Below are 17,818 nucleotides of genomic sequence, written 5' to 3' on the forward strand. Positions count from 1 at the left end.
TGAATGAATGAATGAATGAATGAATAATAAATGATGCTGTTGGTAGATTCTTCTGCAGAGTCAGTCATAGGTTCTAACTATCTCTATTGATCAGGGACTGTCCCTACTTTCCGTAATTTGTCCATGATAAATCACTGTTCCTTTTTGGTCCCTATTTATGCCTCTTGGGTATGCCTTGTTCAGTTTTTTTTCACATGAGTTACTAGAGTTGTCATTCCTCAGGATTCAGCTTCCTCCCCAGCGTCTCTAGAAATTACATCTCCAGGTGGGTGGGTGGGTGGATGCATCATCATGCCTCTAGTGCCCCTGCATGCGAATGGATGCCCAATACTAAGGCACTATGCAGTGTACAGCATATAACATGGGGAATCCAATCCCCAGCTATGTGTAATAGTGACTGGGCAGCTTGCGCAGTAATCCTTGGTATGAGAATTGGTTGCTACAAGGTTATCCCTGTATTCACCTGCAAAATGTTGGAGGGTATGAGTAAACAAACAATGAAGCAACCCCAGGTTACTTACTTATTTATTTTTACATTTTATATCCCGCTCTTCTCCAAGGAACCCAGAGCGGTGTACAACTGAAAACAAAATGGCCACCATGCATGCTCAAATGGCCTCTGCAAGGCCTGGCATGGCCTAGGGTCCCACAGAGGCCATTTGAGCATGCACGGTGGCCATTTTGTTTTTGGTGGACATTTTTTTTAAAAAAATTAATTTAAAAAAATTGCGCCCCCCTTCAAGTGGCGCCCGGGGCACATGCCCTGCCTGCCCTACCCTAGATACTCCCCTGATTATTTTACATTTATAGCCCGCTCTTCCTCCAAGGAGCCCAGAATGGTGTACTACATACTTGAGTTTCTCCTCACAACAACCCTGTGAAGTAGGTTAGGCTGAAAGAGAAGTGACTGGCCCAGAGTCACCCAGCTAGTATAATGGCTGAATGGGGATTTGAACTCGGGTCTCCCCGGTTCTAGTCCAGCACTCTAACCATTATACCAGAGCCAGCATGGTGTAGTGGTTAGAGTGCTGGACTAGGACCGGGGAGACCCGAGTTCAAATCCCCATTCAGTTCCCTCTTCTCATGACACCCACTCCCTTGCAAGGTGTTTCACACCCTTTCACAAAGTGGTGTATTTCATAGGGTAGAACATATCTGCAAAATAAGCTTCCTCTTCCACCACTAACCCATTTTATCTCAGCACTAGAAGAGCCATCACCAGGGGACTCTGACACTTGCATCAATAAAGGCTGTAAATGAAATAGGATTATGGAAAGAATTGTTTTGCTATAGTGTAATAAGAAAAAAGGTGGGGGGACTGTAACAGCATAATGAGAAATGTGGTAGGTAGTAAATGAATAGATGGAGAGGATAAGCAAACCAGAAGGACTTGCTAAGGAGGGGAACACAGGGATGAGGAAGATTGTTTCTATGGCAATGCAAATCTGAGGCAAAGATTACAGAACTACCAGCTGCAAGCAAATGCATTTAAAATGGATAATGAGGTAACCAAAGTAACAGAGCAGAAGTCAGCACCAGACCTTCAAAAGACATGATATAGTCTTTAAGCCTCTGACACACCCCATAACCACCACCTACACCCATTATTCAGCAACCACACTGCTATCCAAAAGTCTGGTCTGGTGTAGCTGTAAGTGTCTGAGCTATGAATCAGGAAGTCCCTGGTTTGAATCTCACCACTGCCATGAACTTACTAGGTAGCCTTGGGCAAACCATTCCCTTTCAGCTTCAGCCTATTATCTGTACTATGAAAATAATATTTGCTTACCCCACAGGATTGTTGTAAAGATTACAACAAGATAAAGTGATAAGTATGATCATGGATCTAAAGAACAGAATGATGGGCATGGACCAAGTCGATCGGAATCCAAATCCCTACTCAGTCACGAACGTTCTGGGTGGGCAAGTAATATTCCCACGGACTGAGTTTTTCCCTCTTCACGGGAGATCTTATTGGGTCTAAGTCCCAGCAGGTCCCAACCAGTGTTCTCTCTAATTTTTTTCATCTGTGTAAAGAATGAGTTTTGTTCTGGGTGGCAGTATCAAGGCCGTGTGTGCACACATTCAGAGTGGGACCATCCTGATTCAGTCTGAGCAGGATCTAAAGCTAAAACTTTAACTAACTGAGCAGATTTTTTTTTAAAAAAAAAAAACCCCAAAAACCTGTGTGTGCCCACATGTGAGCACGCCTTAGCGGGAACACTGGTCCCAGCATATTCCTTTTGCTGAGAAAACTATAGTGGCAGAAAGCTTTTGATGGCAATATAGTGGTCCACATAAAAGAAATGGTTGTGAACCACTGCTCTAGTGCAGCAGCATTTACACTGGCACAGGACTGATGCCCAAGGGTCACATAGTGGATGGTCCTTGGGCAGGCAAGCCAGATGCTGCTTCAAAGTCCAAACAACAGCAGTCGCTAGGAGGAGGTGGTGGTGGTATCAGTGGCCACCCCGGCAGGAGGATGCAGGAAGGAAAAACGGGGTGCCAGCAACAGGCAGTGGTCCATGGAACGGTCCATGGAACGGGGCAGAGCAGGCAGATCATATCCAAGAAGGGGAAGAGAGGAGGGAAAGGGGGCAGAAATGCTGGCATGAAAGCAGAGATGAGGAAGGACAATGGCAGAATCAGCTGCAAGCAGGTGGAATGACACTCATGGCAGGGGAGTAGGGCCAGGAGCCCACACTCTCCCTCCCACACACTGCCTGAGGCCATCACCTCAGTTTGCCTCATAACAGAGGTGCCCTTGCCAAGGACTGCATGTGAGACCTTACACACACAAGGCACATACTTATCACAGAGCTATGGTCCTAAGAACCTATCGTCAGTGGAGGAAACCAAGAGACTTGAACGCTGAGCCCTATGGTTGCCCTGCAACTGAAAGCAGTGAACTACACTTCTTACTATTTTTGTATGTGTATAAGGAAAAGATGGTATTTACTTGGCTCTCAAAGCCATCGCACTCATCTACTAATCTTCCAAGCCACCTAATGGCACAGCGGGGAAATGACTTGATAAGCAAACCAGAGGTTGCTGGTTTGAATCCCCACTGGTATGTTTCCCAGACTATGGAAAAACACCTGTATTGGGGAGCAGCAATATAGAAAGATGCTGAAAGGCATCATCTCATACTGCATGCGGAGAGGCAATGGTAAACCCCGCCTGTATTCTACCAAAGACAACTAAAGGGCTCTGTGGTCGCCACGAGTTGACACCGACTCAATGGCACATGTTACCTTTACTAATCTTCCAGTTGTTTGAGCTTCCACCCACCTACCTACCGCCCATCAGAACAGTTTTAAAGTCCTTTCCTTCACAAGACTTTTTGGCGGCCAAGTCTTAAATCCAGCTTCTAATCAAAGCTGCATATGTTCTGCAATCAGTCTGAAAAACCAATTAATGCAAGGATTCTCAAACTGGGTCCCCAGATGTTGTTGGACTTCAACTCCCATAATCCCCAGCCACAATGGCCAAAGAACTTTGTTGCTGGACTTCAACTCCCATTATGGAACTTGAAGTTCATCAACATCTGGGCCCATGTTTGAGAACTCCTGCATTAATGTGTATATGCACTTATGTTCAAGGGGCAATTCAAGGTGCTGAATTAGCAACAGTGTTGTGGGTCTCTCAACCTGCCTCTCTTTTCCCAGCATTTCATAAAATTGTTTAGCATATGTTTAAAACTGGGGCGGGGGGGGATATTTATCGGGAAATTAAAGAGAACCACTATGGAATTGCTATCATACAGAAGATGGTCACTAGGCCCATTATAAAACAATAGAATGAAGGTTTGTGGAAATTCTTTTTTACTGCATGTAATCTGTTCATCTGTTACATTATTATTTATTTAGAGCAGGTCTATTCAGAGGCAAAACCCTTAATATTTCATTGCAGGTTTCTGAGTGTATTTTGTTTTTTGCTTTGGACAAAGTGTTGGGAGAAGGGACAAAAGCACTGTTACTAAACTATTACTATTCCTATATTTAAAAATGCATTGCAGGAAAAGGAATTAAAATATATTGTCATATATATATATTCAAAAACCAAACCTAAACATATTGTTAGGTATGCCTTGTACAGATTTTAAAAAATTAAATCTTTATGAGTTGGATGAATTTGACCAAAGAGCACAAGAGAGTATAAATCTGCAACTTAACAATAAAACATAGCATTGATGTAGTCTGGTTTGCAATGCAAACTGCATCACATGCATTATATCTCAGTAATCAAACAGCCCCCAAAAGTAGGAGAGCACTAGGGCCAGATTAGCTATTACTCTAAGTATGCAGCTGCCATTAAAAACAGGAGTAGTGAGTGTAGCTTTCTTCTCATCCTCCATAACATCTAGGAGAACCAATCTATATTGTGCTGTCATGATGGTCTACATTGCCCTGTCCCCACACATAGCAACCAATGATGTGGATGGCAGGTAAGAAAATGCAGAGTATCATTGGAATCACCGCACAGGTGCATACTACTAAACATGATAGAGGTTAAAAGGAGAGCAAAACACATTGGCTGACATGACACACAGCCTAACACTAGCATTTGTTTTTCACTGGGGCTGCTGTGCACATAAACTAGTTCAGTGGAGTTGCACAAGGGCACAGTTGCCTAATAACTAGGAAACGTGCCTGCTCTTGTGTAGTAGATTAAAGACTTTGTCTCAGAGCAATCTCACGCGAGGGAAAGAAATGCTGAATCATCCCTGCTAGCTGTCTGGCTAGGCTTCTCCTAAAACTATTCTGTATTATCAGTAGGTTCAAAATGCTGCCACCACCACCCATTTTGTTTACAGAAACTCTCTGGGTTTGGGGTGGAATAACCCAGAAGAAGAAGAAACCTCTCTTAATTTGGTTCTTGGACAAGTACAAAAATCCTCCATGTGCAAGCCTACACATCATGAGAAAACTGATAGCTGCTGAACGTTTGCAGATGTGTTTGCACCAGAGAAATCCCCAGGCTTTCCTGAGTTAAAAACCAACTGGGAGAGGATTGTAAAAATAAAATAAAATAACTTTTTTTTAAAAAGGTTTTATTAAAATACTACAGACTGCTTCCCTCTGAGGCTTTCTCAGCTTTTAGATACAGTTAAGAATACTTAGTAGGATTACAAAAATAGGTTGTCTTAATGCACGCTTCAATGTTTATAGAGTCTTTTGAAATACCCTAGGTAGGGTGGGCATAGGCTAGTGTTTCTTATTTTAATTACGTTACAGGTAAACAATAATAGAACAGTAGGAGGAACATAAAAGCATACACCAAAGAAACAGAAATTCTAATGCAAACTCTTCCTAAACCACTTTCTCCTGCCCTAAAGTTACAAAGCCATTAGCCTTGGCTTCCTTTCTCCTTGAACTCACCAAACTCCTGTTGAGAATGAAGCCCCTGCAGTTCTATCTTCCAAGATCTGCAGTTATCCAGTTGCAGCAAACTCCATTGCCACATATCCCCTTGCTCCTCCAGCACAGAACTTCCCTTTTTGTTCCCAGAATTTCCAGCAAATACTCTCTAGGTCCTATCCACTTGGTGTACTGAGTTCACCGGCCTGTCAGTCAAGACAAGGGTTCACTTCCTGTTAACGCTTTAGAGGGAGGGGTGGCTGATCACTACAACTTGCACAATGGCACTTCCACTGAAAACAACAGAAGCTTCATTGAGCAAGTCAGGGTGGTCATTTCTGAGTTGTCATGCAACAGAGCTGGCATGGTATAGAGCTTAGAGTGTTGGAATAGGACTGGGGAAGACCCAAGTTCAAATCCCCTTTCAGCCATGAAACTCACTAAGTGACTCAGGGCCAGTCACTTCTCTCTCAGCCTAACCTACCTCACAGGGTTGTTGTGAGGACAAACACAAAACCATGTACACCACTCTGTGCTCCTCAGAGGAAGAGAAAAAATAAATACATAAATTGTGCTCTTATGCAACTCCACTGGAGCTAGATTTTTACATGGGCAGCAGCCCAGGCAGAAGGGAAAAGCTGGTGTTAGGCTATGCATCATGTCAGCCATGACTGCTATTTTCAACAGGCATATGGAGAGGCCAGTTGTCCTTAATATTGGTTATTATTAAGCCAACATTAACCTTGGATACAGCCTGTTATGTTTATTTCTATCTACACACTTTGTATGTGTATATTTTGCCCCCCTCCTCCCAAAAAAAGCCCTAAGGATGCCTATGGCTGCATGTTTTAAATAATGGCTAATTTGGCCCTTATTATCCCTATTTTACAGTTTGGGAGCTGAGGCAGAGAAAATAGCAGCTTGGCTCTGACCACCTAGTGAGTTTGTGGCTGAGGTGAGACTTGAATTAGAAACAGCACAGTCAAGGCAGAGACATCAAGTTGATTGCCGGCCAATAGAATGGGGAAGAAGGAAAAACTAAAGAAATCAACCTGATGAAATAACATGGCATAGTTGTGCCTATTCGGTTATTGCCTTCACGAGTTCTGTTCTAGTAAGGCAGTATCTGTGTGCTCTTACTGAGTGCCATCTTTGTTTTCACGTTAGGATTTGTTTTCTAGAGAGCCACCCATGCCAGCTGGCTTGACCTTTGCACTCAACTATTGTTCTATGTGCTCCTGTTTCCTAGTACGCTGTGAGAGCTGCATGATCCGCGTGATGATTTTTGGAGCAGGCTGTCTTTGAATAGCTGCCAAGGCATTCATTGCTCTTGCTCATTCCACAGCTGGTTTTCTTTCTCAGGCAAAGCGGAGGGGGGGGGATGGGACGGAAGAGCCTTCATCTTTATAATCAGTCTGTCTTTCTGGCTTACGCCCTGACAGCAGAAGTTTATTGGCAGAAGACAGCAGTTTTCTCCTCCAGAATTGCTCTCGTTTTAGTCTCCTTATTGGTCAGATCTCCTGTACTCCTGGAGGTATTTGACTTAAGATAAGAAACTTCAGTCAAGACCTAGAATAAAGCCTTGGTTCTTATCCACATATTGAAATTCAGTTGGGATAAACTGAATGGTCACAACAGTTGTCTTCTGAAAGACGGTAACAGCGGTTGTCTTTTTTAGTATTTATTTTCCCTTTCTTATGCCAAGGGTTCAAGACAGGTGACAACAATCCATCAATAGCCTCTTAGCCAAAAGCCAAACATGAAGTTAAGCAACATAAAACACATCATAACCATTTCAAATGTTCAGAAAAGGTATGTCATACCATATTACCTCAGAATGCACCTGAGTTGCTCCCCACTCCTCTGGTGGCTCATGCACATTCTGAGGTAATATGGTATTATCATGCACCTTCTCTGAATATTTGAACTGCTTCTGTTGTGTTTTCTTTTGCTTGCCTTCATGGTTGGCTTTTGGTTAAGATATTATTGCCATCTGTCTTGAACCCTTGGCATAAGTTGTCAAGCACCTGGCAAATCACAAGAAATGGTTGGTGGGCTACTTTCGTTCTGGGAAGTCACCAGGTGTGCAGACCTATTTTAGAGCTTTACAACAGGCAATGGCAGGAGATTGGCTTTTCTTAGGACCAGGAGAATTCTGGTCTATGGGGTCAATATGCTGGCTTGAACTACCTGCAGTTTCCTCTTCCACCTCCTGGCCCTAACAGCAGTGGTGGCCCAGTACCTCTATGCACCTGAGGCAGGGTGCCAAATGCTGCCCTTTCTGTGCAGCCTTCTGTCCTTCTATTTAAAGAGGAGTGAGGGGGGCATCTTGTCACCTCATTGGTACCCCAATAATTGGCTGCCTGAGGTAACTGGCTCCTCTCACCTCCTGGAAGGGCCACTCCTGCCTCATGGTGTAGGGCACAGGGAATCAGGACCTACTGACCCACAGAGCTCCCTTCTCAAGCCCTGTGATGTCTGACAGACCCTAGAAAAGTAACAGAACAGAATTGCAGGTTATTATATGGTGAAAAACTAGGCAGTAAATATTGATTTTCAGATTTGGCTTGTAATTAAGAAGCTTGATAATAAAACCTTGCATCTAACAGCATCTTCCAACCCACGAGAGCCTGAACATTATACAGTGTAAACAGCAATCACTTCACCCACCATTAAATAAACAAATGCATTTACCTTTGTTATTATAGGCGTCTGACTAACAATAATACTCAGAGCCAGGAACAAACAATACTTCAGGGCCTCCTTTCATTCCACACCAACAAAATCTCAAATTCTGTAGCTACAAAAACTATGCAAATAGAAGATGATCTGGTTACATTTAGATTTTATTTTTATTTTTTTACAAGTAGTTAGAAAATAGGGGGGAATTGTTTAACAGAGGAAAGAGAAAAGTCTGTGGGGAATACAAACAACAGGAAAGACAATGGGGACTACACAAGAGAGAGAACAGGGAGAGAAGAAAATGAAGGTCATACCTCTAAATTAACACAAAAACATGACTATTCTACAGTTCGTTGGCACCCAGACAATAACTACCACTAGTGGTGTGCACAAACCGGTCCGCAGGCAATGTTAGAGGTCTGCGAACCGGTTCGCAAGTGGCCCGGTCCGGTGGTCCGATGCTGGGTGGGGGGGTCTCGCTTTAAGGGCGTGGGAGGGGGGTTGTACTTATCCCTCTCATCGCTTTCCCCCATCCAGTGCTCCATTTTTAAGAGAAAATTTTGGGGCAGCAGCGTTCCTCCCTGCCCCCTTGTTGACAGGTAAAAACAGCAGTAACTTCTGCGTATGCTCCTGCAGCTGACATGCGCGCCCCCGCTGCTGATGTACATGCACAACATGTGACGTGTGTGGCAGGTGTGCGCGCATCAGTGGAGGGCGCATGCACGGAAGTTACTTCCGCTTTTACCGGTCAACAAGGGGGTAGGGGCAGTAGGAAGGAATGCTGCCACCCCAAAAATTTCTCTTAAAAATGGAGCGCCAGAAGGGGGAAAGGACTAAGTACAACCCCCCCGCCCTTAAAGCAAGAACACCCCCGCCCGCCGGCGTCGGACCATGCCTCCGTGGTCTGTGCACATCACAACCAGCCACTCCTGCTGGTTGTGTGCTGAATTATAAGAACCTCTCAGCACAAAATGTCAAGTATGTACAGGATTTTGGGTTACTGTCCTTCTAGAGCTGTGCCCGCTTTGTAAAGCAGAGGTATCCCAGCTATGCAAAACAGGGATGATATTGCAATTGTAAATGCAAAGGGAGGCACAGGCCAGCAGGGGTGTGCAAGGGGTGCACAGACGATCTGAGTTGCATGGTGCAACGCAGAGCTCCGGAGGCTGGGATGACGCATCTCAGCCACCAAATATCCCACCATGCGACATGTACAGTGCATTGGGAGATTCCCCCAGGAGATGGGTGCTCATCTCTGTGTCTGCTGGGGCTGAACATGGCCCCAGTGAACACGCAATCCTGTATTAAGGGCTTGCTCAAGCCTTTAACCCCGGCTAAGAGCCAGGTTTCAAAGCTGGGCTAGGTGGCGCTTCCCAGTGGGGATCAGGCCCGATCCCAGTAGTTCTCACATGCAACCTAACCCAGGCTGGGTTAGGGTGTGCGTGAGAACAGCCTCAATAAGTAATAACTGCTACTAAAAGGAAAGAACACACTGTAGCAATAAACAACAGAAAATATTGGTTGCTGCCATCTCATCTAACACCCATAAATGGAGAGCAGCCTTAGATCCTGATAATCTCCCTACCACTTGTCAATCGACTCCTAGTATAGACAGCAACCGACAGGAATTTAGGAAGCTGACTCACATATACAAAATTCCTTAAACCCAGACCAGTGTGAGAACAGTAGAAACAGTGGCAAACACACCTGGAAAGGCACAAATAAAGTGGTCTTAGTGGCAGATCTAAGTCCTTATAGAAGCAAGGAGGTGGTTCTTCTAGTCACGTAGTAAACCCAGAACTGCCATGCCTCCAGTTGACCAAGTGCCTAATTACACATTGCATGCAAATTGACATAAATCCCTGATACATTATTGTGTAGAGAAAAGCAGTTTTAGAAGGGGGCAATTCTGAGCAGAAAAACAGTAGGGAAGGAGTACTTTGTCTGCCAGCTATTTTTACACGCAGAATCCTCCAGTCCCAAAGAACAGCTTTTCCCCATACAGGGTTCTTAAGACACATTTGCACATGTAATGGAACCACACAGGGAGAAAAATAGTGTGGTTCCAGATACATGTTCACCCTTACAAAGGGACCATTTAGAGTGGAAGACTGGAAGGTGGGGAAAAGATCCTTCAACAGACTCGGCATCATTAAACATTATTGTTTAAGTCAGTGACCATGGCAAAAATACACAAATAACATCCCAAAGAACAAAGAGATAAAAAAGAAAACAAAAAAAAGCTCCACCTATGGAAATTCAGAAAACAAGACAGACAGTAAAGGGAATACATTGTCATTACTCCTATTTTAACCATCTCGGGTATCATTCATCCATTTCTAGCTAATTTTGGTGGGAGCCAACACACAGGCAATTGTAAACAATGAGGCTGTTCTCACATGCAGCTTGGCTGCGAGCATGAACCACTGGAAGTTTGTTGGCAGCAAGCCCACTTAGAGAGCCCACCTGTTAGCCGAAGCTAACTACTCGTGTGTCGGTGCCATGCAGTGCTGACACAGGAGCAGGCTCCCAGCCCCCAAACCTCCGCACTGCCTGGGGCAGCCGGTCACCGTCTGGGCACACAATCAGCGCTCCCAGCAAGGACTGAGCAATCATCTGCAGGGAAGAGGAGTTTAAGCAGCCTTCCCCGCTGCCCACCCACTAGCCTTCTCACAGGATCGCGAGAAAGGGCCCATTGAGTTAGTTTTGTGCTTGTTTTAGCTGTAGGGAAAAAATAACTAACTTTTGAATACATATGGCTAGCAAAAGGGTCATTTCATACCGAGACAAACCTGAATTTGCTGTGGATTGAACAGTCAATACGGAAATGCAGTCAGTCGTGTCTTCTGGACCTATATATGATGTATATCTTTGCAAACAGGAGTTTGTTACCTTCATAGTTAACACCTTTGGCTGGAAACGTTTTAACTAGGGATGTGCACAAGCTGGTTTGGCACCTCCTCTGAAGTGCTGAGCCAGCTTGGGTGCCGAATCAGCTCGCATCGCAGAAGCATCGAACCAACTCAGGCACCGACCATGTGTGTGCTGATGCCACGCAGAGGCTGCAGGGGACAGTGCCACAACCGTGTGTGGCGGAAAAGCAGCCGAGCGGTGAACAAGCAGGTAAGGAGCTCCTTACCTGCTTTTTGAGGGAACCACTCCCCGCCCTGCCAGCAGCTGCACAAACGGCTTGTGCACATTCCTAATGATATCTTAAGTGTACTGCACACTTTAAAATGTAATGTGTGAAGTAGGCTGTATTAGTCACAGACTCATAACCAACTCCCTTTAATATTATAAGGTAAAAGGAGAACGCAAAATTGCTGCAGAGAAGTGGCAGAAGACTTGATGGCCTGATCCTGTTCTTGTTTACTCAGAAGCAGGTCCCAGCACTGTGTTTCAAGCAGTTTACTTCCCAGTGAGCTAGGGCTGCCATCCCAGGCACACTTACCGATAAGGAAGCCCCACTGAGCATGGTGGAATTTTCTTCTGCATAAACACACACAGGATCGTACTGTAAGTGGGCTAAATGAAATGATTAGGAGGGCAGCAGTGGAAGAGGGGTTTGGAAGGAGTTTTCTAGGTGTGAGATGGGTATGCCTGTTTGGTTGAGGGGCTGCTTTGCAAACAGAATGCTGCAGGAAGTAATGAACTAAAAGAATGCTGCAGGAAGCAGATTTTTAATCTCATTTGTCCTTTTATATATGGCGTTCACTGCAGACTTGTATTGGTCTTGTTCTTGCTTTTAACGTTACTGTATTTGATTTTGTTTTTGTTTTAATGTGACGATGGTTAACTGCTATGGGCATCTCATAGCCCCTAGCAGTGGGGTATCTGTTTTTCAAATAAATACATTAAAAGTAATGAATACATAAACAATACAAGCATAGGCTGCTGAAGGGGGCAGCTCAGTGATTTCTCTGTCAGCAACAGAGCTTTGTTCATCTTCCTCTCTTCCTGTCAGCTCCTCTTTCATACCTTGCCTATTAAATTTAGCAAGAAATGTATTCATTTGATTGCTCACCGGAGATGCCCACAGAAAAATGCATTCAGCTTAATAAACTGTGCTAGCAGGAAGGAAGGAGGGGACATTTAATTAATGCCATTAATGTTTGTAAGCACTTTGAAGATTTAAAAGGGCCACACAAGCCAAGGGTGAAATTCTGGCCTTAGAAGTTGACAGAAGCAAGTGGCAGGATTTTCTTTTAATGTACAGAAATGTTCCTTAAGTCTGACTGCAGGGTGCAGGAATATCAAAGCTGTCTCCAGCTGCAGGATTTGGGCACCATTTGGGGCTTCTCTTCTCCCCTGCCACAATCCAAATGCTAAGACACAAGCATGCTGTGAGTCTGGTGTCCAGGATGATCTGACTGTAAAAGAAACCTGAGCACTCTTTGGGTAGGCAATACTTTTTGAATGGCCAATAAAGCAACATCTGGTGAGTGATTTTTCCCAATGGGAGGAAATTGTGTTTTAGATCCGGATTGTGGCAGGGACAGTCAGTCTCAGAGGATTAATTTGGCATGCTAGACAGCCACATAGAACATGTTGATTTGGCATACTAGACAGATAGGCATGTACTGTTAGGTCCAAATAGTTTTGTTTTAGTAACAGGTTCACACACACGTTACCTTAAGTGGCCCAGCAGGAAAATGCTTGACTAACAAGCAGAAGGTTGCTGTTTCAAATCCCTGCTGGTACTATATCGGGCAGCAGTGATATAGAAAGAGGCTGATAGGCATCATCTCATACTGCGGCGGGAGATGGCAATGGTAAACCCATCCTGTATTCTACCAAAGAAAACCACAGGGCTCTGTAGGCGCCAGGAGTCAAAATCGACTTGACGGCACACTTTACCTTTAAAACACACAGGCCTCTGTGTCCATTTTGTAAGCCTGCAGCAAGCAATACAGGAATATATACTGACCATGCTCAGTAACTAAAAGTGACTAAACTATTTCAGCAATCTAGAGACAAAACTCCTACACTACAGATGTACTACAAGAGAGTTGTCTTTAATTTGAGCTAGGATATAGAGACAGTAAAAAAAACAGTAGAAACCTCTCCTGTGGCTGCTTAGAAGGGTCTTCTGCCATTTCTTACCTTCCCAAAACAAAGTTGTAGAAACTGGACTTCGGGGGGCAGGATCTGCATGGTGCTGGGTGTCCTGCTTACTAGAAAGCTGGAGGCACTTGTCCTGGCAAGTGGATTTGTCTAGGCATTGTATACACAAATACTAGGCATTTGTGTATACAATGCCTAGTATACATCATGGTGCAGAATAGGATCAGCCCCCCTCACTGTTGCTATTTATTGGGGGTGGGAACGCATATCAACCATAATAACACATTTCATATAAGTTGTAAAGTGGTCCTTAGACATCACTGCATAGCTCACCTGCAACTTTTACACAGAGCAGGCTTTACTACAAACTCGAAGTTGTCCCAAAAAACCGACGCAAATAGTGGGGTGTTTTTTTCACCCTTGGTATAAATCAGGCTACACTCTTAACGTGCAGTGAAAAACCTGAATTGGGTGTAAACTGCTCCCTGATAACCTGCAGAGAATTTGGGGTAAATTTGGTCACTATGTGAACTCACCCCTCCATTCCAGAGGACATGCAAGTTAAAGGGCTTTAAAAGCCCCATGTGAAAAACTTCCTGGATGCATTGGGCTAATAATAGAAAGAGAGAGGTGGTTTTTAAAGGCATACTTTTCTCTTGGATGCATTCTTGTGAGACATATACTATATCCTCTCGTCATTGCATTAGGCCATTAAATAATTAGTTACCAAAGTTGAAAATGTCAGAGTATGGAAATTAGTTCCAAGCTATTCACATCTACATACCTGTCCTCCCTTGAAAACACTTGCACATTCTTGAAAGGCTTCAACCAGAGGCTTAGGCAGCTAAAATGGCAGCTGAAACAAGTGGGAAGATTAATGTGTGTGTGAAAGAGAGCAAGGAGCCAATCAATGCATTTTAATGAGAGATACCTTGCAAGGTAGGATGTTGGATAAATGATGTATTCATGTGGGCACTGCTTGGCTATTTCAAATGTCCTGGTTGCAGTCAGCTCAGAAAACCAGTGCATGAATATCCAATTGAAAGAGATTTAATAACTCTCCAGATACTATTAAACAAGATAAGCAGACATTCACACAACCATTTATTGTATGGTAATTTCCACTCATGTTTCATGGAGTAATGTTTCTGGAAGTGCAAATGCTTCCTGTGGTTCAATCCTTGTGCATGCTCCTAGTGATCAAAATGTTAAGTTGCATTTTTATAATGCTCTCCATCGAAGAACCTTAAGGCTCTAAAATATTTCCTTTGGAGGATCAGAGTTAGAGCATGGAAGAGGAGCTTTGAGAAGGAGCCAAGAGACTTTGTGGTGGGTGGAACCAGTCAGAGAGAGATTTATTCCACCTTCAGCTTTTATTTCAAAGTGGGACAACCAGACGACACCCAGTTCTTCCCATATTTTGTTGGATTTGTTCATGACAGATAGCCCTTCAATTCATGAAAGAGCTGTATTTTTTCAACTCTTCTTTTTGCTTATTTGAATGCACAGGAAAAAAAAATATTCTGCCAGGGCACTTTCCAGACTAGACCCTACAACGGGGTCAGGACATATCCCTGAAGTGTGCTTCCACACTTCCTGCATCGTGACACCGCAGTCCCTACAGAGACAGCAGGGTGCCGTTCACATTTCCAATGCCTTGTTGAAAATTTAATTGCTGTGATATACAGCAAGGACGTCGTACATCCGGAGTGAAAACGTTGCTGGTTTGGGGGTTGTTAATTGCTGCTCCCCCTGCCGTTTACGTTCCGAATGTGACTTGCCTGAATGGAGGCATTTTGCTGCTGTTCAGCAGCTAGTCTGGAAAGCTCCCAGGAGGTACAATGCATGGACAGATCAAGTGCAAGCTGCAGAGGTGTAGCTACCTGCTTGTGGGTTGACTTAAAGAATGTTGGCTTCACTCAGTATGCCCCTTGATTCCACACCTGGGCACACTTCTGCAGCCGTCTTTCCTGTGGCATGCAGTCCGCTTCCAGTCACGTAGCTAGCTTGTTGGAGTCTTCCCTCAGAAATGTCTTATTTTCACTCTTTAAAGTAAGACTCTCTTGCACGATTCTTCCCATGGCCTGAAGATACTTCGTCTTTGTCTTCAGGGTTGGTTGTACAAGGAACCAACACAACCCACCAACACATTTTAGAAGTGTTAGCTCTCATGTGCTTCTATTCACCACAATTTCACACTGCTCAAAAGTTAGACTTCAGTTTCCCTCCATGTTTATGCTCATCTTGAACCTTTTGTATGGGTTTACAACTACCCAGTGGAAAAACAGGAACCATGAAGTAAAATCTCCTCCTGTGTGCATAAGCTCTTCTAACTTATTACTTCTTAGACCAAAAAAGCCATTACTGAGTTTGTGGTTTATAACTCTGCACGCTTGTTAATGAAAGCATTATTCATTAAGAGTAATAATTTTTATAAACTCTTTTCATGTCAAAAGTATTCTATAGACTTCATTGTATTCATTGGCTGACATCCTAACAAAGCACTTGTATAACTAAGTTGTTTTAATGCAAGATTGTATACTTACGCTAAAAAAACAGTGGTTTGTGAAATGAACTCTTAAGCAGAGGTCCCTTTAAAAGAAATAAGGTGTAGGGGTGGGTGTGGACCATTTTCCACGGTTCGGTTTGAATTTGAATCTGACTGTGGGGTTCACAAACCAGTTCGTTTGAACCGACTGGCTGACCATTCAGTCCAACTAACCCACACATCTGACACGACCAGGTGCATAGTGTGTGCCATACAACAGATAGATACAAACTGCTGCTGAAAAGCTGCCCTCAACATACTGGCACCATTGTCGGTGACCAGGAACCCGCGGCAAATGTTTGGCTGCCTGGACAGCGATTCCTCCACCTGGCGTTCGGTAATCACTGACAGCTGATTTGCCATGTGGTCAGTGTCCAGCAGCTCCACATGCACCACAGCCCACCTGGATTTGGCCAGATGTGAGGGGCTGGCCATGAAGATGTCCCCCCACTCTCCCGCTCCCACCAGTGTGCCATGAGGGACAGGAAAGCAGAGCGGAGCCCACTGTGGTTGGCTCACAGATCCGCAGTGCTGTGTCCCCAAAACAATCTCCCTGCATGCCTGGTAATGGGAGGACACTACCCACCTGCTGAAGGGGGTGCAGGAGGGGATCTTGTAGTCAGGAGCAAGCAGAGCAGCTGGCGGAAGCCGGCATTCTCCGCCACCTGGGAGATGATGCCTTTCAGCACCTTCCTAAGTCACTGTTGCCCGATATAGGTGTTTCCCATTTTCTGGGAAACATACCAGCGGGGATTCAAACCGGCAACCTCTTGCTTGCTAGGTAAGTTAGCTCCCAACCAAAACAAAACACTAGCTACAAAACAGTAGCTCCCAACCAATCCCTTGATTCCAACCAACACCACCAACACCAACTTAAACATGTTCACCTACTCTTTTCAATATATCTCAAAGCATTCCCCCAGAAGTGTTCACATTGTTTAATCCAGAAGACCCATATAGCATGCCACATCAAAGTTACAGCCATGATGAGGTGCATGATTATTAAGAAGCTCAGGACATGGACATAAGGCAATGTGTAGAGTAGATCAATCCCAATCTGTGTAAACTAAAGTGTGCCCCGAATGTCTCAGTGACCAGTATCTTCTGAAAGTACTGGAGTTCCATTTGGAAATACTGGAGCAACTTCCAGTTCTGGTGCAGTGTGGTGGAAGGTCAGGCTACCCCAGTTGAGTTGTTACGAACCACACGCAACAGTAACTGATTGTGGATTAACTAATTTAAAACATGCATCCTGAAGAATTGCAGGAGGTAACACATAAAGTAGGTAATTAGAATAACTTCTTAGTGGCTAAACCTCTGCCCACCAAATCCAAGCACAAACAGTAGATTACTCAGGTTCTGGTAAACTTCAGTGGAAGGCAGTTCAATAGCTATAGGCAGCAATCAAGAACCTTCTCTGGAAGTGCCCTCCACACTCAACATGGTACCTAGGTAGTAGCATTAAGAAAGCATTCATAGCCAGTCTTGAAATAGGAGCCTGTTTTCCCTGGGGAGGGGGGGAAACAGTGAGGCACCTCTCAGTACAGTTCAGTAAACCAGAGAAAATAAATTGAAAGGAATTAGGATATAATTCCTAATTATTTGGACACCATATGGCCCTTTGGATTAAAAAAGGAAAGTATTTGATTAATGTAACATGTTAGTGATAATGATTTCTGCAAATATTTTGCAGAAGTTTCATAGACTGGGGAGAAAAAGCAGGTGTAATCCAGAGGCACAGAAAAACATGGAAATGAATGGGATCACAAACCAAAGTGATGAAAAGGGACTGGGTGTCAAGGAGTGGAACCAATAGTTAGGGAGACTGGTTAACAATGAAAACCCATTGATCGGCCGCTGATGGACAGAAGAGACCAAGGGTAAAGACAGACCTAACTTGGTGAAGCAGAATTTGTAGCAGGTTCTACACCCCCTGGATCCTTCCAGACTTCCAGTTTAATGTACACCAGAATCCTGGGTCAGCCAAGAGATCAGACTCAATTAAGCGATAGCAACACTTCTGGCTCCCACCTGGAGGTTCCATGCTCTTGTCCCACATATAACAGCACTCAAGTGGGAACTTGAAGTGAAGGCTTGATATATTTTGTCTTTTCAAAATCTCTCTCTAGGTACTGCTGTCAGTCTTGTCCCTCTCCCATTCTTC

This window comes from Hemicordylus capensis, chromosome 1, assembly GCF_027244095.1.
Source record: "Hemicordylus capensis ecotype Gifberg chromosome 1, rHemCap1.1.pri, whole genome shotgun sequence".
Classification (NCBI taxonomy): Eukaryota; Metazoa; Chordata; class Lepidosauria; order Squamata; family Cordylidae; genus Hemicordylus; species Hemicordylus capensis.